This window comes from Zingiber officinale, chromosome 2A (genome assembly GCF_018446385.1).
Source record: "Zingiber officinale cultivar Zhangliang chromosome 2A, Zo_v1.1, whole genome shotgun sequence".
Taxonomy (NCBI): Eukaryota; Viridiplantae; Streptophyta; class Magnoliopsida; order Zingiberales; family Zingiberaceae; genus Zingiber; species Zingiber officinale.
Window position 1 is genome coordinate 176,493,265 of NC_055988.1, and position 22,817 is coordinate 176,516,081.

Consider the following 22,817-nt stretch of genomic DNA (forward strand, 5'->3'; position numbering starts at 1 on the left):
ATATTTTCACAAGAGTTCTTATTTCAAATTAAGCTTCATTTGATTTCCTTAACATTCCCAAATCTCTTCTACAACATATGTCTCTTAATAAATGTGATTAGCTTCTGAGTTCCATGCAGTAGCAATGTGCAGCTTAATTCCAGCAGCCTTTCATTTCTGTTACAGTTTCAGTTCCTGCACATAACAAGACTTCACTTGAGCTCATCACTCTGGTTTGCTCTTGCATTACAATAGAGAACAACAATTTATATATCTGTCATCCAACAGGTTTTTTAACTTGATGTATTTCAGTTTTAACAGTCTTAACAATTCTTATATCCTGTCCAAATTAACTTGATCCTTTGTTGAACATTACAAAAATTTAGTGATCTACAATAACTTCACATGCAATTGCTGCTTATACAGTGAGTTGCTGTTAAAAATCAGAATTCAAATTGAGCAACAGATTCTGGAATTCTGAAATTTGTGAACTTTGGAACATCAATTCAATTTCTGATCTCCTTTATTACCGATCAAGCTTCAAAGAATTTATACATTTCTGTTTTGTCCAGATTTTGTTTCCAAAGCGTAGGATACAATCTGGAATGCTTCTTGACTGGAATAATACAATCTTTGATCAAGTTACCAGCAGCTCTAACAGCTCCCTGTTTTTGCTTCTGTTTCCGAAATTTCAACAGCAACATGTTTCAGATTTAAAACTTATAGAAATCTGAATTTCTGGATTGGCACAATTGGATTCCTAATCTGATTTCACTGATTTCTCTCATCAAGCTTCAACATTTCATTTCTATAGGGCATCACAGTTAACATTTAATGAATAATAGTTTGATCTCCACATTGTTTTGATTTGAATCCGAATAGCTTTGATCTCCAAACAGATTTAGCTTTTCATTTCTGAATTCCATCACTATTTCAACTTTGGTTCTGCATTTCTGCATATCTACCATCGCCGATACCCTTTTCACAACCAGTTTCAGCAAACATGCCTTTAAACATCACTGTTCTTTGTGCTGAGTTATTCTTTGGCCTTCGTCACTCTCTCTAAAGATTAGAATACATTTTAATATGCTTCTTGAATGGAATTGTATTCACCAAATTAAGTTCCAGTCCTTATTTCCAATGATCAGATTCAAATAAGCTTCACAATTACATTTCAGCAGCTCACAATCTGTCATCCATCAACTTCCAAAATTTATTCCTTCATTTGCCCTTTTACACTAGTTTCTCAATCAGCTAAAAGGTATCTTACAATGTATTTTGTTGTTAAGGAACCCCAGACTTGTTCTCCAACCGAAACAACACTTTCAGCCCTGAATTTCTACATTTAAGTAATTCAGCTCCAAGTTCAGTTTCAATTCTCTTATTTCCTTAGAATTTCCGACCAAACCTTGAAGCCTTAATCTAGATAGATCTCTTTAATTAACATTCACTCAAATAATCTTGCCTTCAATTCCTTCTAATCAGAAGAAAGAATGCTGATACAATTCCTGCAGAGAGACAATTTCAGCTACAACATTTTTTTCTTTCTGTTCAGAGTATCCAGTGGTCACAATTCTCTTCACTTCTTCAAAAATAATGTTTCAATTTGAAGTACTTCATAAGTGAAATGGTACTCACCAATTGAATTTTAAATTCTGATCCATAGTGGTCAGATTCCAACAGCTACAAGAGCCCACTGCCTTAGTTCTGTTTGTGCATTTCTTGCATTGCTTCAGTAATTCCTAGCTCTGAAGTTCAGATATAAAGTGTGTAGAGGTCATGGAGGTAGAAGAATACTATTTGTTTTTGCAAATGAGAGGGCTTCACTTGACCTTCTTGCTGATTTGAATTCTGCTCATGAAATTTCGTACACTATTGACACTAAAATTCCCACAAAATATTACACTTGATTTCAAATCTCAATAACACTTCCCTTTACAGAGAAATAACAAGGTTCTAAATTTAAATTTCTGAATCCAGTGAGTTGCTATTAAAATTCAGAATTCAGCTTAAACCACATAAGTTTCAGAATTTGATACTTGAAAGAATTTGTTTGCTTGAATTCTACATGGTTAAGCATTGAGAAGGCACGCTTTAAACCCTGAACTGTAATCAAGCTTAGCACCACAACTTGAGGTTGATACAATCACTTCAAAGATTTTTCATTGATTAAATTCTGCTTCAACAAATCCTGCTCCATACTAAGGGTTCCAGTTTTCCCATTAGTTGTTCCTCTATTAGTTTTAGTATCATATGGTTAGTGCTTGATGCAACTTCTTCCTCTGTTAGTGCTTTGATGCAACTTCTTCCTCTGTTAGTTTTAGTATCATATGGCTTCGATGCAATTTCTTTCTCTGTTAGTTTTAGTATCATATGACTTTGATGCAACTTCTTCTTTTGTTAGTGCTTTGATGCAACTTCTGTTAGTTTTAGTATCATATGGCTTTGATGTTAGTGTTTTGATGCAACTTCTGTTAGTTTTAGTATCATATGGCTTTGATGTAACTTCTTCCTCTGTTAGTGCTTTGATGCAACTTCTGTTAGTTTTAGTATCATATGACATTCATGCAACTTCTTAGTTTTAGTATCATATGACTTTGATGCATCTGTATTACAATTCGTAAATAACCTAAGCACTTCAATGCACTTCAAGAGCATCCTATCATTGACTGTTGGATATATTATAAATTCTAACGGTATATTTTAGCTTTTGATTATATCCAAGGACGATGTTTAAGGGAAGTTTTAGATTTCGTATATTGTGAAGTTCTTACTGCAAGAGTGCAAGTTTCCTTCAACTTGAGGTATACAAGTCATCTTGGTCATGGAGACTTATACGACATCTTAAGCAAGCATCTCATTGAGGTGTGGATCCGGGATGATTGAGTATAAGTTGAAGTGCCCGAAGATGTTTGGATAGCCCACAGAGGATTCACAGTTCCTTACGAGGAGACGTATACCCTATGGTCACTCGTTAGGATTATTACTCAAAGTTTTTAGCCAAAACATCACATGTTAAGAGTGCGAGACTCTTGTACACATGTAGGAGTAATTTGAATCCGCAGAATGAGGAAGTATTACTTGGGCTAAGTGTGACGTAGTCAGCCTAGTGGGGACAAGACACATAGACCATATCCTGAATCAAGTGAATATAAGACGAGTGAAAGGAACGAGGCACAACTCACTGTAGCTGCTGAAGGGTTTAGAATTAATTCTAAAATCAACTATAATTTTTCGGCTAATTGAGGATCATGATGTACTACTAGGTGTCACTCATGATCGTTCTATAATTAAGTAGTTAATTATGAACGACCAAGATAAATCAGGAACCTATTGGGTCACACGCATTAACGAGTCTCTAAAAGACATAAAACAAGTTAAAGAATAGAATTCTTAGATCAAGAGATAAATGTTTGGTTGAACCATACATAAGGCAAAAATATGAAAATATTTGTCGTAATGGAAGCACGGATGAGTCACATCTCTTATGGAAGAGTTGAACAATATTTGGTTTAATAATGAATTAGTGATGAACCAACTTGGTTTAGTTGTGAACCAAACCAAAAGGTTAATGGGTTAATTTTTTGCTAAGGGATAATGGATTGGATTTGGGTTTTCTAATCCAACTCAATAATGAAGGCTATATATTGATATGGTTGTAAGAAAAATAAACACGAGATCATTAATTGGCTTGCAAGGTTTTTGGAAAACCTTAACTCAATTTCTCTTCTCCTCTCTCTCCCTTCTCTCTTTTGCCACGGCCAACAAGGGGAAGCCCTCCTCTTGTTGTTGTGACCACCACAAGGAAGAAATATCTTCCTTGTGTGCTTCTCTTCCTTTTCCTCTTGATCTCCCTTCTTCGCTTGTGGCTAGTAACTTCCGAATGAGAGGTTTGTACTCAAGGAGTTGTTTTGAGGAGCTCGGCGTGCATACGAATAGAGGCGAGGCTCGACAACGTCGCTACAGTTAATGTCCTTCTTATTACAAGGTCATCCGTAAGGTACACCTAGCATAAATTTACTTTCCGTAAAAATTTAATTATGTGATCATGTTTAATGTGTTGTATCCTTGTATGTGTGTTGTAATAATTTAGAAATTATTATTGTTTTATTTTTCCGCTATGTATGTTTACGAAATGTGTTTTAGCTCACACCGTATCGAACATATCCCAACACTCCTGAGCTCCCAGCCTACTCCCGGTCAATCCAAGAGTCGGCCGACCTCTCAGGGATCAATTCACTTCTCATGGGCACGACTCCCAGTCTACTCCCGATCGGTCCCAAAGTCGACCGACCTCTAAGGGTTCAATTTATTTTTCATGGACAAGACTCTCTATCTACTCCCGGTTGGCCCCAGCGTCAACTGATCTCTCAGGGCTCAGTTCACTTCTCTTGAGCACGACTCCCAACCTACTCCCGGTCAGTCACACTGCCTGTCGGCTTCTTAGGGCTCAGTTCACTTTTCTTGGGTACTATTCCCAGTCAACTCTTGGTCGGCCCCAGCGCTGGTCAAATTATTACCAGGAAACAATGCTGTCAGGGAATCATAACGGTCTATCAAAGAATAACGACTATTCGTAAGGAAATATTCTGATGTTCTACCACATGTATGACTCGAAACCTTCCTCCACCCAATGGAAGTCTGTCGTACATCCTTCATCACCCGATATGTCCAGACAACTGGTATTCTCTGATATCTCATTATTGTGAAGGTTATGAGAGACAGTATAAAAGGAGGTCCTCTCCATTTGTAAAGTACACATACATACACACATCTACTACGGTCCTCTCGTTGGCAAGGTACGCGTACATACACACACATCTACCCGAAGGCTGCCAACGGTGGGCAAGTGGCTAGACTACTGGGTGTCGAGCGGGGGTGGCCTACGGGCGGCTTCTGAGCGCCCGCTCCAAACCAAACTATAACTTGTAGGGGACGATAAACCCAGGAAGGGATCCTAACCAATTGCGACCGGATTGTGATCATAATCCAACCAAAATTAGGAATGGTTCATCCCCTGATCCATAAAAAAGGGACCGGAGATCCGGTCCCGGCAAAAAACATACCATTTGACTTTTCTAGATGAGTTGGAAAACATATATATATTTTTAATTAATTTTATTTCTTATTGTTATTTATATTTCAGTTATCAGTAAAATATCTAAATTATCTATCCTAATTTAAAAATTATCAAAACTCATATGCAATTCTATTTTTACCCTTACTGTTCCCAGCCAATCGATTAATTTTATAGTTTTGAAAAAACTTAATCGATTCGTGTTAAAAAAAAAAAAAAATCAATGTTCTCAATATAATGGATCAAACTAATATTTAAAGATATTTATATAATCAAAAGAACTAACAAAGATATAGAATTTACTCTCTATATAGTGGATTAAAACTGATTAAAAAATTTAAATTGATGTGAATCTCTTGTCGTCGGATCCCTCAAGGTCCGATTGATCGTCGATCTTGGCCGCATGTTCCTGAACCAACACCACTACATCAATTACTTCTTCGTCCTCAACGGCCTGACCTCTCCCAAACGGCAAAGCTAGTATAACTCTGAAGCAGATATTGAAACATATGAGAAATATATAGTAGCTGGTGGAACTATTTGTTGGATATTTTTTAATAATGAAAAATATGGATATATGGATCTTCGGTATTGAGATTTAACAGTTACACCCGATTAGTCATCTCGACAATGAGTCAATGGCTCTAATCGGTGGAGTTCGGTATGACGATGTGGACCTTGTCCCATTTATACTCTCGACATCCCCTTTCGGTTATCGAAGTACCCCTTCTGGTAAGAGACATACCTTTCTTGATATAGTCGCTACCGACCTAATCCCGTCAATCGTCGAGTTATCCCTTCGGATATCGACATATCCCCTTTGGGTAAACTTATTTTAAGGCTAGAGTATTAAGGTCGAGGTGAAGGCTAAGTCTTCTTTCCTTAAAACGATATTGTCCCACCCAGATGATTATGGTTTATTGACAATCGTCTCCCAAAATACAACAACTTACGTCTAGAAATAGGAGTACTTCAAATTTCTAGTCCTGTCGAACTTTCAAAGTCGTGAAACTCTTTAAGAGAGGAGAGAGAAAAGAATCCAAGAAGAGAATTCACAATTTGAGAATTGAATGTTTCATCCATGAATCCAACTCGTATACGAATCAAATTTTCATCTGATCATATCGGACCAATCCTTCATTAGACATTAATTTCTCATTCATTCGAGAAATTGACTTACGACGATCAACTGATGAAACAACCGTGTTATCTCTATTCGTCATCAAACCAATTTTCCAATGCTATTTAGTTTCACAAACTTGTCATACCTTGCGAGTTTCGACATGAAGTTAACTCAAGCCCTCCAACACACTAGTTCTAGAAGAACAATAGATTGTGCAAATTTTATTTGCATATATTTTTCTGTCATGAAGCACTCCAAGGAGGGTTCCGCCTCCACATCTTCCCCCTCAGCCATCGCCTCGTCAGCAACGAGCTCCATCGCAGTAACACCGGCGCTAAAGAGCCATAAAGATCCAATCTTTGGGTAGAAAATCAACCAAGAAAATCAGATTGAGGGAATGCGGAAACTATCGCAATCGAAACGAAATCTCAAAATAATAAACAAGAAAAGATTGAACTCTCTAGATGAACATCAACCTCGTTTTAGGCGAAGAACACGCCGATCACTCGATCAGGTCGGTCGAGCAACTCGCTCGTCGAAGGTAACAAGGGTCTTGGACATTGATGCCGAGGAGATCAAGGAAGACGCGGGATAAAGGTTCGAAAGGTCGTCGTTATCGGCACCTTCTTCGATGCTTCCTCCTCTCCATTACGCCGCCTAAGTAAGGAATAATAATAATAATAAATAGATTCTATTTATAAATATTTTTTAAAAATATATTATTTTACCAATAATTTAAAAATACTTTTAATATTCAATACATTATGTTTTTTTAAAAAAATAAATTACAAAGATAATTTTTAGTCTCTTTCATTTGTTTATGTGAGGAAAAGAAAATTTTCTAAAGAAATTTTTTTATCAATTACTTTAATTCATGATGGATAAGAAAAAAAAATAGAGAAAAAAAGATTGCAATTAATCAAATATAGAGAAAAAGAAGGAACGGGCTCTGGGAGTCACTTCTTGCTCTCTTAGAATTTTGTTTGGTAGGAGTAAAAAAAAACCATACGCACATGCCCAAGTATGATCAAGTCATCATTATGAAAACAAATCTACTTCGATAGTAAAAACCTGTCTTCCTGTCTCTGTAATCCGAAGTCATCATTATGAATGAACTCGAGAGGGATACCTGAAAAGTAAAAAAAATGTAAAAATACTAAAAATTTATAAGATAAACTAATTTTTATCCCCCCTTACCTTACAAAACTGGCGTGGGCTCATAGTTCTTGGACTCATAGTCCAAGATGACCGCTCTTATCGCAAGAGGGGCAAGTATACATTGACGCTGTCTGTACGGTATGCGGAGAGAGCTCATGATGTGGGTCGATGCAAAAATTATCTCGCTGCCAAATATAAAATAATACATAAGAAATTTAATTTCTATATGCATTAAAAATCATTAAGTACATTTACCTACTTACCCATATACGAAATCTAAAACTTCCCTTAAGCATCGTCCTTGTATATAATCATAAGCTAAAATATACCGTTAGAATTTATAATATATCCAACAGTCAATATGATAGGATGCTCTTGAAGTGCATTGAAGTGCTTAGGTTATTTACGAATTGTAATACAGATGCATCAAATCCATATGATACTAAAACTAAGAAGTTGCATGAATGCCATATGATACTAAAACTAACAGAAATTGCATTTCTCTTGAAGTGCATTTTACAAATGCATCAAATCCATATTTTCTGTTAGTGCTTTGATGCAACTTCTGTTAGTTTTAGTATCATATGGCATTCATGCAACTTCTTAATTTTAGTATCATATGGATTTGATGCATCTGTATTACAATTCGTAAATAACCTAAGCACTTCAATGCACTTCAAGAGCATCCTATCATATTGACTGTTGGATATATTATAACTTCTAACGGTATATTTTAGCTTATGATTATATACAAGGACGATGCTTAAGGGAAGTTTTAGATTTCGTATATGGGTAAGTAGGTAAATGTACTTAATGGTTTTTAATGCATATAGAAATTAAATTTCTTATGTATTATTTTATATTTGGCAGCGAGATAATTTTTGCATCGACCCACATCATGAGCTCTCTCCGCATACCGTACAGACAGCGTCAATGTATACTTGCCCCTCTTGCGATAAGAGCGGCCATCTTGGACTATGAGTCCAAGAACTATGAGCCCACGCCAGTTTTGTAAGGTAAGGGGGGATAAAAATTAGTTTATCTTATAAATTTTTAGTATTTTTACATTTTGTTTACTTTTCAGGTATCCCTCTCGAGTTCATTCATAATGATGACTTCGGATTTCAGAGACAGGAAGACAGGTTTTTACTATCGAAGTAGATTTGTTTTCATAATGATGACTTGATCATACTTGGGCATGTGCGTATGGTTTTTTTTTACTCCTACCAAACAAAATTCTAAGAGAGCAAGAAGTGACTCCCCGTTCCTTCTTTTTCTCTATATTTGATTAATTGCAATCTTTTTTTCTCTATTTTTTTTTCTTATCAGTCATGAATTAAAGTAATTGATAAAAAAATTTCTTTAGAAAATTTTCTTTTCCTCACATAAACAAATGAAAGAGACTAAAAATTATCTTTGTAATTTATTTTTTTTAAAAAATAATGTATTGAATATTAAAAGTATTTTTAAATTATTGGTAAAATAATATATTTTTTAAAAATATTTATAAATAGAATCTATTTATTATTATTATTATTCCTTACTTAGGCGGCATAATGGTGAGGAGGAAGCATCGAAGAAGGTGCCGATAACGACGACCTTTCGAACCTTTATCCCGCGTCTTCCTTGATCTCCTCGGCATCAATGTCCAAGACCCTTGTTACCTTCGACGAGCGAGTTGCTCGACCGACCTGATCGAGTGATCGGCGTGTTCTTCGCCTAAAACGAGGTTGATGTTCATCTAGAGAGTTCAATCTTTTCTTATTTATTATTCTGAGATTTCGTTTCGATTGCGATAGTTTCCGCATTCCCTCAATCTGATTTTCTTGGTTGATTTTCTACCCAAAGATTGGATCTTTATGGCTCTTTAGCGCCGGTGTTACTGCGATGGAGCTCGTTGCTGACGAGGCGATGGCTGAGGGGGAAGATGTGGAGGCGGAACCCTCCTTGGAGTGCTTCATGACAGAAAAATATATGCAAATAAAATTTGCACAATCTATTGTTCTTCTAGAACTAGTGTGTTGGAGGGCTTGAGTTAACTTCATGTCGAAACTCGCAAGGTATGACAAGTTTGTGAAACTAAATAGCATTGGAAAATTGGTTTGATGACGAATAGAGTTAACACGGTTGTTTCATCAGTTGATCGTCGTAAGTCAATTTCTCGAATGAATGAGAAATTAATGTCTAATGAAGGATTGGTCCGATATGATCAGATGAAAATTTGATTCGTATACGAGTTGGATTCATGGATGAAACATTCAATTCTCAAATTGTGAATTCTCTTCTTGGATTCTTTTCTCTCTCCTCTCTTAAAGAGTTTCACGACTTTGAAAGTTCGACAGGACTAGAAATTTGAAGTACTCCTATTTCTAGACGTAAGTTGTTGTATTTTGGGAGACGATTGTCAATAAACCATAATCATCTGGGTGGGACAATATCGTTTTAAGGAAAGAAGACTTAGCCTTCACCTCGACCTTAATACTCTAGCCTTAGAATAAGTTTACCCAAAGAGGATATGTCGATACCCGAAGGGATAACTCGACGACTGACGGGATTAGGTCGGTAGCGACTATATCAAGAAAGGTATGTCTCTTACCCGAAGGGGTACTTCGATAACCGAAAGGGGATGTCGAAAGTATAAATGGGACAAGGTCCACATCGTCATACCGAACTCCACCGATTAGAGCCATTGATTCATTGTCGAGATGACTAATCGGGTGTAACTGTTAAATCTCAATATCGAAGATCCATATATCCATATTTTTCATTATTAAAAAAATATCCAACAAATAGTTCCACCAGCTACTATATATTTCTCATATGTTTCAATATCTGCTTCAGAGTTATACTAGTTTTGTCGTTTGGGAGAGGTCAGGCTGTTGAGGACGAAGAAGTAATTGATGTAGTGGTGTTGGTTCAGGAACATGCGGCCAAGATCGACGATCAATCGGACCTTGAGGGATCCGACGACAAGAGATTCACATCAATTTAAATTTTTTAATCAGTTTTAATCCACTATATAGAGAGTAAATTCTATATCTTTGTTAGTTCTTTTGATTATATAAATATCTTTAAATATTAGTTTGATCCATTATATTGAGAACATTGATTTTTTTTTACAACATATGTGGTAGAACTCGAGTCATACATGTGGTAGAACATCATAATATTTCCTTACGAATAGTCGTTATTCTTTGATAGACCGTTGTGATTCCCTGATAGCATTATTTCCTGGTAATAATTTGACCAGCGCTGGGGCCGACCAAGAGTTGACTGGGAATAGTACCCAAGAAAAGTGAACTGAGCCCTAAGAAGCCGACATGCAGTGTGACTGACCGGGAGTAGGTTGGGAGTCGTGCTCAAGAGAAGTGATCTGAGCCCTGAGAGATCAGTTGACGCTGGGGCCAACCGGGAGTAGATTGAGAGTCTTGTCCGTGAGAAATGAATTGAACCCTTATAGGTCGGTCGACTTTGGGACCGATCGTGGGAGTCGTGCCCATGAGAAGAGAATTGATCCCTGAGAGGTCGGCCGACTCTTGGATTGATCGGGAGTAGGCTGGGAGCTCAGGAGTGTTGGGATATGTTCGATACTGTGTGTGCTAAAACACATTTCGTAAACATACATAGCGGAAAAATATAACAATAATAATTTCTAAATTATTACAACACACATACAAGGATACAACACATTAAATATGATCACATAATTAAATTTTTACGGAAAGTAAATTTATGCTAGGTGTACCTTACGGATGACCTTGTAATAAGAAGGACATTAACTGTAGTGACGTTGTCGAGCCTCGCCTCTATTCGTATCCATGAATCGATTAAGTTTTTTCAAAACTATAAAATTAATCGATTGGCTGGGAACAGTAAGGGTAAAAATAGAATTGCATATGAGTTTTGATGCCACATAGGTTTTGCCTCCTTTTATACTGTCTTCTTGCCCACTTGGATGCCACATAGGTATTGTCATGTCAGATACGAGGCTGATACGTCACCCGAGTGCCACGTAGGTACTACAAAGTGCAAAGTGCGCCTACAAAGCGTCTATTGCGCACGTGGCGGACTCAGCTCGCCCCTGAGAAGAGAGCACCTGGTCTTTTTTTGAGTTAACTCCATTAACACAGCATCATTAATAAGCAGAGAATGCACATCGAAAATTTCCGATGTGGGACTATTCTCCCATGCATTTCCTTATATATATCATTAATGAATAATTAATATTTATTTGGGCCGACTTTAAACAATTAATTTCTCATTCACCTTTAATCGATTTTGATCAAATTAATAGTCTAAATTTATCTACTCGAAACGTAGATTTCAATTTTGAGTCAATTACGACTTTTATCTATTGATGGCATTCCGATTTTTCCACAAAACCGTATTGGTCCATTAAGGCCCCAATATCCAACAATCTCCCACATGAATGGAAATTAATGCAATGCGTGTATGCATGCTGACACTTTACAAGAGTCTAATCGATAAGTCGCTGCATCGGGAGAGGTAGCTTGTGGCTTTGAACCTTCCGTAGTGGAATGTTATCGAGTATACTAGGCTGCACAGTAAATGTGATGTTTTGAACTGCTCAACTGTTGGTGTATACTAAGACAATAACACCCACACAGATACCTATCTCACCTACTTTAGATTCTCATGGTTGGTTCCGTTTCGGCCATGGACACCATCTTAGATTCATGAGTGTTTCATTGAAGCGGCCTGTCTTCACACTCATATAGGTGACACTTCTATCAGAAGTATCCTACCATACTCCACCTTATAAGGTATAGAAGTCACTAAAAGCATAAGCTTTACCTCACTACATGAGGTAGGACAGCACAAATTCATCCTAGGATTGGGATAGAGATAAAATATCTCATGTGCTATAACACAACTTCTGTAACTTTGTTGTCTCCAGTCAACAAGGTTGGGTTACCGCTACAGTCATTTTTAGTTGTAGATTTTTAATTTCATTCCTCTTGATGAGCAGTATACTTGATCTCGACTCAACCCTTTCGTAAGAGGATCTGCCAAATTATCTTCGGACTTAACATAGTCGATTGCAATCACTCCATTAACATAGTCGATTGCAATCACTCCATTCGACATCAACTGCCTAATGGTATTATGTCTACGACGTATATGTCGTGACTTCCCATTGTACATATTACCCTGTGCCCTTCCAATTGCCGATTGACTATCACAGTGGATCAGTACGGCAGGCACAGGTTTCGTCCAGCTCGGAATATATCTTCCAAGAAATTCCGCAGCCATTCAACTTCCTCAGTTGCTTTGTCTAGTGCTATAAACTCGGATTCCATAGTTGACCGAGCAATGCACGTCTGCTTAGTGAATTTCCAAGGTACTACTCCCCCATCGATCGTGAAAACATATCCACTAGTGAATTTGGAGTCTTTTGTATCTGATATCCAATTAGCATCACAATATCCCTCCAGCACAGCGGGATATTTTCCATAATGTAATCCATAGTTCATAGTATATTTCAAATATCTAAGAACTCGCATCAATGCTTTCCAATGGGTGTCGTTTGAATCACTCGTAAAACGACTCAGCTTGTTGACTGCACAGGCCAGCAATATCCGGGCGTGTGCAGTTTGTGAGATACATCAAACTGCCTATTATCCGAGAATATTCCAACTACGATAAGGTCTCACCATGGTTTTTCACTAAGTGTTGACTTAGATCCATAGGTGTTTTTACTGTAGAGAGATCGTACGCATTGAATCTTTTCAATACTGACTCTACATAATAGGATTGTGTCAGAACTATCCCTTCTGATGTCTTGAGAATTTTAATTCCCAATATAACATCTGCTTGACCCATATCTTTCATATCGAAATTTTTGGTCAACATTTTCTTTGTAGTCATGATTATAGATTACTGTCCATTATTAGCATATCGTCTACGTATAGACAGATGATTACATAACCTTTAGGTGTGTCTTTGACATAAATGCATTTGTCACATTCATTTATTCTGAATTTGTTTGACAGCATTACTTTGTCAAATTTTTCGTGTCATTGTTTAGGCGCTTACTTAAATCCGTATAATGACTTAACAAGTCGACACACCTTTTTCTCATTTCCTGGAGCCACAAACCCCTTGGGTTGCTCCATATAAATTTCTTCTTCAACTGACCATTTAAGAACACAGTCTTAACATCCATTTGATGTATTTCAAGGTCATACAGTGTTGCAATGGCTATTAGCACTCGTATGGATGTAATCCTTGTCACTGGTGAGTAGGTATCGAAGTAATCAAGGCCTTCCTCTTGCTTGTACCCCTTGACTACAAGTCTGACCTTATACTTGTCAATTGATCCATCAGTTTTATACTTGCGTTTTAGTATCCACTTACAACCTAATGGTTTATTACCAGAAGGAAGGTCTATTAATTTCCAAGTATGATTATTCATGATGGATTCGATTTCACTATTGACAGCTTCTTTCCACATTGGAGCATCGGGACTAGAGAGAGCTTCACTTAATGTTCTTGGGTCAATTTCCGACATGAAAATCATGAAATCTGGCCCGAACGATTTCTCAGCTCTAGCCCGTTTGCTACGACGTGACCCTTCGCTTTGATCGTCAATAGTCCTTTTATAACAGCTAAGTTTGGTAACGTCATTTTCGTTTGAACTTCCGTTGTTATCATTTTCAACGTTTTCCTTCTTATTTGGGAATTCGTTTTCAAAAAATATCGCATTCCGAGATTCTATGGTTGTTCCTACATGAATATCAGGAATGTCTGATTTATGAACTAAGAAACGATATGCACTACTATTATGGGCATATCCGACAAATACTGCATCGAACGTTTTAGGTCCGATCTTTACTTGCTTTGGTTTAGGTACTTCGACTTTTGCCAAGCACCCCCACACTTTCAGGTATTTGTACGATGGCTTGCAACCTTTCCATAATTCGTATGGAGTTTTATCACTTTTCTTATGAGGGATTTTGTTGAGAATGTGATTTGCCGATAATATTTCTTCCCCCCACAATTTTTGAGGTAAGCCTGAATTTATCAAAAAGGCATTCATAATCTCTTTTAGTGTCCGATTTTTACGTTCAGCAACATCATTCGATTGAGGTGAGTAAGGCACCGTTATTTGATGGATAATGCCAGAATTTGAACAAAATTCATCAAACGGTGCATCATATTCTCCACCTCTATCGCTACGAATTATCTTAATTCGTTTGTCAAGTTGATTTTCAACTTCTGTTTTATAGGTTCTGAACGCCTCTAAGGCTTCGTCTTTACTTCTTAAAAGAAAGACATAACAGAACCTTGTGTAGTCATCGATAAAAGTAATGAAATACTTTTTACCTCCTCTAGTTTGCACAAATTTCAAGTCACATAGATCACTATGTATTAACTTTAGAGGAGTCGTTGACCTTTCCACCGAATGAAAAGGTAGTTTCGTCATTTTAGCTTCTACACACACTTCACATTTGTGTGTTTCGTCAACATTGACGTTCGGTAATAAATTTAGTTTGACGAGACGTTTCAGAGTATTATTATGCACATGTCCGAGTCGATTATGTCATAAATTGAAACACTCAACCACATAGCTGGAAGCAATTATTTTATTACCATCAAATTTTCGGAGTACAGTCATTATAACCATTTTAAATAGACTTTGTTTTAAGTACCCCTTTCCTACGAAGACACCATTCTTCGTAAGGACAAAGTTGTTGGACTGGAACACTAGTCTAAACCCGGCCTTAACAAGTGCCGATCTAGAAACTAGGTTCTTTCTGATGTCGGGAACATGGAGCACATCAATCAGAGTTAGCTCCTTTCCAGATGTCATCTTCAGAACAACTTTTCCGAGTCCGACGATCGGAGATGTCGTGGAATTGCCATATAGAGCTTCCTTCTATTTATCGGAGTATACTTGGAGAACATCGCCTTATCTGAACAGATATGACGAGTTGCTCCAGTATCGATCCACCACTGCTTCGGGTTATCCTCCACTGTATTGGATTCAAACACGACCGCAGTGAGATCCAAGTCCTCAAGAGAGGTTGTGACGTGGTTTGCAGCATCTTTTAGCCCCTTGGTTGGCTTCTTCGGATGTCTGCAGTCCTTTGACATGTGTCCTGACTTTCCACAACTGTAGCAAGAGCCCTTGAACTTCTTTACTTGAGCCTTCTTCTTGAACTGCTTTGGCTTTTTGGCGTTTGACTCGACCAGGTTGGACATTTCGTTAATAGTCCGCTTGGTTCCTTTAGAGTCGGATAATTTTCGATTATCCTCCTCTATTCGTAGCCTCAGGATCAGGTCTTCCAGTCCCATCTCCTTTTGCTTGTGCTTGAGGTAATTCTTGAAGTCCTTCCATGACGGAGGGAGCTTCTCAATTACCGCAGCTACTGCGAATGACTCGTTCAGCTTCATGCCTTCGGCGTCCAGATCATGCAGTATTAATTGCATATCTTGGACTTGAGCTGAGACGCTCTTAGAGTCCACCATCTTGAAATCCAGAAACCGGCCGACGATGAATTTCTTCAATCCGGCATTTTCAGTCTTGTATTTCTTCTCAAGTGATTCCCACAAAGATTTCGCCGTCTCCAATGAACAATACACGTTATACAGCGTGTTGTCCAAGGCGTTGAGAATATAGTTGCGGCACAGGAAATCTCCGTGTGACCACGCATCGCAAGCAGCCTTACTACCTTCCGTAGCGGCTAGCGGGTTTTCCTGCAAAAACCGTACAAGGTTTAGCGTCGTTAGATAAAACAACATTTTCTGCTGTCATCTTTTGAAGTCAGCTCCGCTGAATTTCTCCGGCTTTTCTCCGTGCTGAATTGATGTTGGCGGAATGGCGGTCGGAACGACCGTCGGAACGTCGTTGGAAGTGGCCATATCAATTTGCAGAATATCGTTTACGACTGTTCCCGATATCTCCCGGAGTGCGCAAACTTATACTAATCGTCGAGGCTAGTGTTCAACACTGTCTCCGTAAACGATATTGCTCCGCTACGGTGCTAACGGATAGCAGCAATTCGTTCCCAAGATACAACGACGAACGTCTCGGAATCGTAGCACTCCAAATTTCGAGACCAGCGAACTTTCTTGTAGGCTTTTTGGACTCTTAAATGCACAAGATGAGATGAATGCTCAAGAGAGAGTAGAATAGATGAATTCGATGATTCGATTGATTTTTCCAGCATCTAGAGGGTTCTATTTATACCAAATAAAGAGGTTGAATGCCTTTTTGGGTGAGAGGATGTGTCCTTTGGGTTGGATCGATCTGGATCGTCCATTCTGAAGAGTTATAACCCTTCACATATCCCACTTTAATCTCATCCATCCAAGCAGCCTTACTACCTTCCGTAGCGGCTAGGGGGTTTTCCTGCAAAAATCGTACAAGGTTTAGCGTCGTTAGATAAAACAACATTTTCTACTGCCATCTTTTGAAGTCGGATCCGCTGAATTTCTCCGGCTTTTCTCCGTGCGGAATTGACGTTGGCGGAATGGCGGTCGGAACGTCGTTGGAAGTGGCCATATCAGTTTGCAGAATATCGTTTACGACTGTTGTTCCCGGTATCTCCCGGAGTGCGCAAACTGATACTGATCGTCGAGGCTAGTGTTCAACACTATCTCCGTAAACGATATTGCTCCGCTACGGTGCTAACGGATAGCAGCAATTCGTTCCCAAGATACAACGACGAACGTCTCGGAATCGTAGCACTCCAAATTCCGAGACCAGCGAACCTTCTCGTAGGCTTTTTGGACTCTTAAATGCACAAGATGAGATGAATGCTCAAGAGAGAGTAGAATAGATGAATTCGATGATTCGATTGATTTTTTCAGCATCTGGAGGGTTCTATTTATACCAAATGAAGAGGTTGAATGTCTTTTTGGGTGAGAGGATGTGTTCTTTGGGTTGGATGGATCTGGATCGTCCATTCTGAAGAGTTATAACCCTTCACATATCCCACTTTAATCTCATCCATCATATCTGAAGAGTTGTGACCCTCAGATCTCGCCTATTGTCATCAGCCATCGGATCTGGATCTACTGTTCCATTTGTTCTGACGCTTCAGATCAAGTCTCATGCCAAGCGGTCAGATCGTGACTCTTCGCGATCCAACGCTCTAGATCGCATCACAAGCGATCCATCACACCTCTTTGATCAACGGTTGTCATCCGTTTGCCCAATCAACAGTCTAGTCATCTCTTCTTGCCCACGTGGATGCCACATAGGTATTGTCATGTCAGATACGAGCCTGATACGTCACCCGAGTGCCACGTAGGTACTACAAAGTGCAAAGTGCGCCTACAAAGCGTCCATTGCGCACGTGGCGGACTCAGCTCGCCCCTGAGAAGAGAGCACCTGGTCTTTTTCTGAGTTAACTCTATTAACACAGCATCATTAATAAGCAAAGAATGCACATCGAAAATTTCTGATGTAGGACTATTCTCCCATGCATTTCCTTATATATATCATTAATGAATAATTAATGTTTATTTGTGCCGACTTTAAACAATTAATTTCTCATTTACCTTTAATCGGTTTTGAACAAATTAATAGTCTAAATTTATCTACTCGAAACGTAGATTTCAATTTTGAAGTCAATTACGACTTTTATCTATTGATGGCATTCCGATTTTTCCACAAAACCGTATTGGTCCATTAAGACCTCAATATCCAACATAACTTAAAATCGAATCGTAAATAACTGAGAGATAACTGAGTTCCCTTACCGTTGCACCATATTCCCGGAAGCAAGGCCGAACAAAGCAAGTAACAACTTACGGTGAGTCGCAAGCAAGTCTTCTCAAATCATCTAGGCAACTACCACCACTTCTTGCTCAGCACATGCCAGCAAGCCTCCATGACACTGACACAGGCTCAGTTCAACCAACCATGAAAAGGGCGAAAAACATCAAAATCCATCCTCTTAGTTGTTTCCTTCATTCAACGTATCTCGAGTGTTAGGACAGTTCCCTATCACATTGAAGATCATGCCATGTCTGATGAAAACATGTGAATGTGTTTAGGAAAGTACCTACAAAGTGAAGTGGAATAACATAGACAGCACTGGAAGATAGAAAAGGATGATCAGATGTTCGAGATCATGATAGAAAACTAGGTATCTAAGAAAGTTGTCATTTGAGCATTGCTAGGTACCGCAGATCTTCTCGACTGTATGAATGAGTCGGTATCGTGTTCTTAGTTCATTATCCAACTCTAAACTGAATGACTCGGCACTAACCACAGGTAACACAAGCATTGTTAATCATAGTCCTAATGAAGTCTTACAGAGAAGAAAAGGTTACAGGTACATAGGGGAAGATCACCTTAAGCAAAATTTTTGTCAGTCATTTATGCTCAGCTTCTGCCGAGATGATCCTGTCATTTATCATCTAACTAGAACCAGTTGAATCCATGCACAGCATCGGCGTAGTCCATTCCAGGAGCAAAGTTTGATGCATCCAGTGACTTCGATTGGCTGGTCACTGACTTTTGGCTGAAAATGCACCATGCTTTGTTGCATGTACTGTGATTGCTCCACCAAGCTATCAATTTCGTCCAAGAGATCGCTGCCAACACCCGGGCTGTATTCAAATAAGTTGTACTACTCCATCTGGTTTCGATCATTTGACTCTTCGAACATGGTCAAACCTCCCAAGTTGAAGGTCTTGCTACTGTTGACATTGTTTTCATAGAAGTCCATTAGCTCATTGATTGATTTTTGCCCATCAGAAGGAATACCTAAGTCAGACATTTCAATTGGATTGTGATTTGAACCAAACGATGGAGGATTGGGCTCTCAGTTGACTGAACTTGGTTGTTCACCTTTCCGACACCAGGAGGAATAGCATTCTGATACTTACAGAAGTACTGGTCAGTGTTTCTAGCATTCCTATCAAGAAATCCATGGTAAACATTATTATGTGGGCATACCACATTTTCACATGTATAAATCCTCTGATTCATCTCCAGTTCAGGATTCATCATTATGCGACTTTCTTCCGACTTAACGAAATTTGCAGTACACGAACTAGCTCCTAGTTTGAATGTGTTAGTCTCAACAGCGACCTTGTAATCCATATCCCCGTTATGGCCTTCTTCAACACCTTGGACGACTCCTGAGGATGGGGCTGGGCATGCATCCGGATGCAACTTCATATACATTTCCTCTTCCTGTTTAAGAAACGCAAGCCATGTTGCACTCTCCTTGGCAGTCATCTTGTCTTGCAAGCATTTGGACTGCCTAACAAGCCTGCGTATCTTGTCAATGTCAGGGGGCATATGCTTGATCACAGCCGTCAAGACACCGACCTTCCAAGCCTTCTTAAGGTCGTGTGGCTTCTTGTAGGGGGCGTTCCTTGTTCATTCGGGATCCCTAGTTGAGTTGGCCATTCCTCTCTCCCAGTAGGTCACCATGGCGGTGGGATTCCTTTTTCTAGAGGAAACCTTCGCTGCGGCGAATCACAGTGCTGCATAAGAGCTGACAGAAGAGAACCCAGTGTCGTGTCTTGAAGCTCCTGCAATGAGTGAGAGCTAGCAGTTCCAGAGTTGACACCCAGGGATGGCATTCTCAGCTCGATATTTATCTATTGCAGCTGGCCCGCTCCAATCAAACCTGACCTTTTCTTTCCACCAACCCCTGAGATTATCAGAAGCACCGCTGAGGCGCTGACCGGCTTGCCTTTATCAGGAATTATACCATAGGCAAAGCCCTGAGCTTTGCAAACTTCCATCATCTTCAGCATGTATTTGAGAATTCCATCCTGTGCCCGCGACATCTTCTTCCAGCATTGACTTTCCTTAACCGCATCCCCCAGATGCTTGTTTTTGCTCTGTTGCTGCTCCTTTAAGCGCCTCAACAGCATACAGTCCCTCCACATATGCCTTTCAAGTTCTTCTATGTCAATATCCTCATCACTCTCTTCACCACCAACCTCGGTAAATTTTTCAGATGTCGTGTCAACCAGGTCTCCTTCTCCCATTATGCATTCACCGATTGAAGGCTGAAGGAAGCTGCCAAAACTAATACTCCTCTCATTGTTGTAGGTATGTGCCATGCCTTCAACGAATAGTCTCCCCAAAAATTACGAGATGCACAAAAAAGCAAACATTTGTGCACTTGATACGGAAAAGGTATTGTTTCCTCCTGCAGCACAAAAAGTGACCTTTAGAACATATCATCGAGTGTCTAAAGTGTAACAAACATAATGATGCATAGTTTATATCCAACTACCGACACAAATGCAGGATAAATGGCAATGAAGAAATGTGTCACAAAGTGCATAACAAGGAAACATATGCTCATGTATAAAATGTACAAATAATAGCTTAGGTATGCGAGTGAACTAATGTCATCATTTTTTTAAGTTGTAGATTGAGAATACTATAAGACCGAAGCATAGAGTTAACATGGTGAAAGAGGGACAAACTAAAATATACAGTACATTTGCCTAGAAAAGATGGTTCCCCTAATGACAAACTACGAACATTACCTTTATATTTCCTAAAGTTAAGTGGGCAAATACCGAGTAACTTAAGCCTATATCAGCTCGCCATGTACAATGGTCATTTACGAATGTTGATCATGACACCAAAAAAAAATAAAAAAATCAGGGCTTAGCCACCATTAGGCCAGACCAAACTGACTACCTGAACTCCCAGCGGCAACAAAGCAACAAAAAATCACCAGTCAACAAACACCAATAAGCCAAAGCGGGGCAGCCAAGAACAAAAAGGGTGCGCGCAAAGATCCACCAGAGAAGGAGCACAGTGAAGATCATAAAAAAGTAGCACCTTTTACCAAAAAATCGCACCTTTTTTCAGTTTCCCACCCACGGCCTCCCTCGGGACTTCCTGGAGCGGCAACTCCAGGAATTGGAGACGAGGTCTGATGGAGACGGTCAAAATGAGATTAAAATAATAGAAAAGGAACGGAAAGCGAAGTTGGTGGTGGTGCTATTCCCTGCTAAACCCTAAACCCTAAACGACGCAGATCGATCCCTCGGCTTTCACCTGGAGCGGCAACTCCACGGGAATTGGAGACGAGGTCTGATGGAGACGGTCAAAATGAGATTAAAATAATAGAAAAGGAACGGAAAGCGAAGTTGGTGGTGGTGCTATTCCCTGCTCACTTAGCTGTAGTTGCTTCTGCTGCGGGCCTGCGGCTTCGTCCTCCCTCTATCGTCGTTATTTTCCTGAATATATCGTTGCTGCCACGCGTCCGGATGAGATACAAAAAAATTATAAATTAAAAAATAACCTCAAAAAAAAACCCCAAATTTTTAATTTTACTAAGCTTTTTTTTGAAAAAATAAATTAATTAATTAAATAGAATTTTATCTGGAAAATACCTTTCGATCCCAGAATGTATAATTTTTATAACCTAGAAACTATCGAGTAGGCAGAAGCTACCGTATAACTTGTGTAGTAACTATCGATAGATAGTCTGTGTTTAAGTTGAATTTAAGATTTATATTATATAAAAATTACTTAATAAATATTATAATATATAAAACAATATGTTTAGTGTAATTTAGGATTTATTTTACGGCTTAAGATCTAAATATTTTATATCAAAATTATTTATAGTTTATCAAATTTATTTTAAAATAGTTACACAAACATTTGTTATATATATATATATGAAAAAGAGATGGAAGAGGAAAGAAGTTTCATTGTAAATGAGACTTTAGTCTCACATTGGAAGATTCAAGGTATATTGGTTGGTTATATTGATTCACATGCATTGGTAATATAAACAAATACATGGAAAGAGACTCTCTTTCACGTGTGGATGCATAGAGAGGTGCCCTCGACGAATCCAGAATCCGGGATTGTATTGATCACATTAATCGATCATTAACGTTGAAGGATTACACACGTAAAAAGTTGAAACTCTCCACCTTCGTTTATCTCCAACTCTATCGTGCATTTTTTCCCCCGGTCGATCGCTTTGCTCTGTTGTTCACTCGCTCGGTCTCTCGGCAATAATTCACTTGACAGAAGCCTTCTACTTAGCCACTGTGCAGCCTTCGTTCGATTTTAAAGCCTAAACACATTTTAAACAAGTTCTATATGGATAGTTTCTACCATAGCATTGAATTAGAGATATTTTTGAGATAAAATTATAAAAGCTGCACATTTAGTTTTTTTTTAAAACAAAGGGACACTTGTTTTCTTAATTTGAGAGGTATTTTTTATACTTGTCCAAATACATTTGAAAATTTAAATAAAAAGTGATAATTAAACTATATGATATTTTAAATTATAAAGAGGAATAATTATCTTCTTTTGGAATATTCCAACTATGAAGCTCAAGTGGGATGGATATGGTTGAATAGCTTAAGTGATTGGCATTTTTCACATGGTTATTTCTTTGAAAAAAGTCTCATTAATTGACTGGTGCCTTTTGTCGTTTGTTCTTCATATAGATGAACTCAGATAAACTTGGGAATCATTAAATTTTATTAGATAAACTT

At 38.6% G+C, this 22,817-nt stretch overlaps 1 long non-coding RNA gene and 1 pseudogene across 1 annotated transcript; one reads left to right on the plus strand and one right to left on the minus strand.

The window, feature by feature from the left end:
• Positions 1-8,846: 8,846 nt before the first annotated feature.
• Positions 8,847-9,446, plus strand: LOC122040326. The gene is made up of 2 exons (XR_006128584.1): positions 8,847-9,066; positions 9,186-9,446. It is a non-coding gene; the product is annotated as an uncharacterized LOC122040326 (long non-coding RNA).
• A 7,788-nt stretch (positions 9,447-17,234) lies between these two features.
• On the minus strand, positions 17,235-21,509 carry LOC122043454 (annotated as a pseudogene).
• Positions 21,510-22,817: the final 1,308 nt, after the last annotated feature.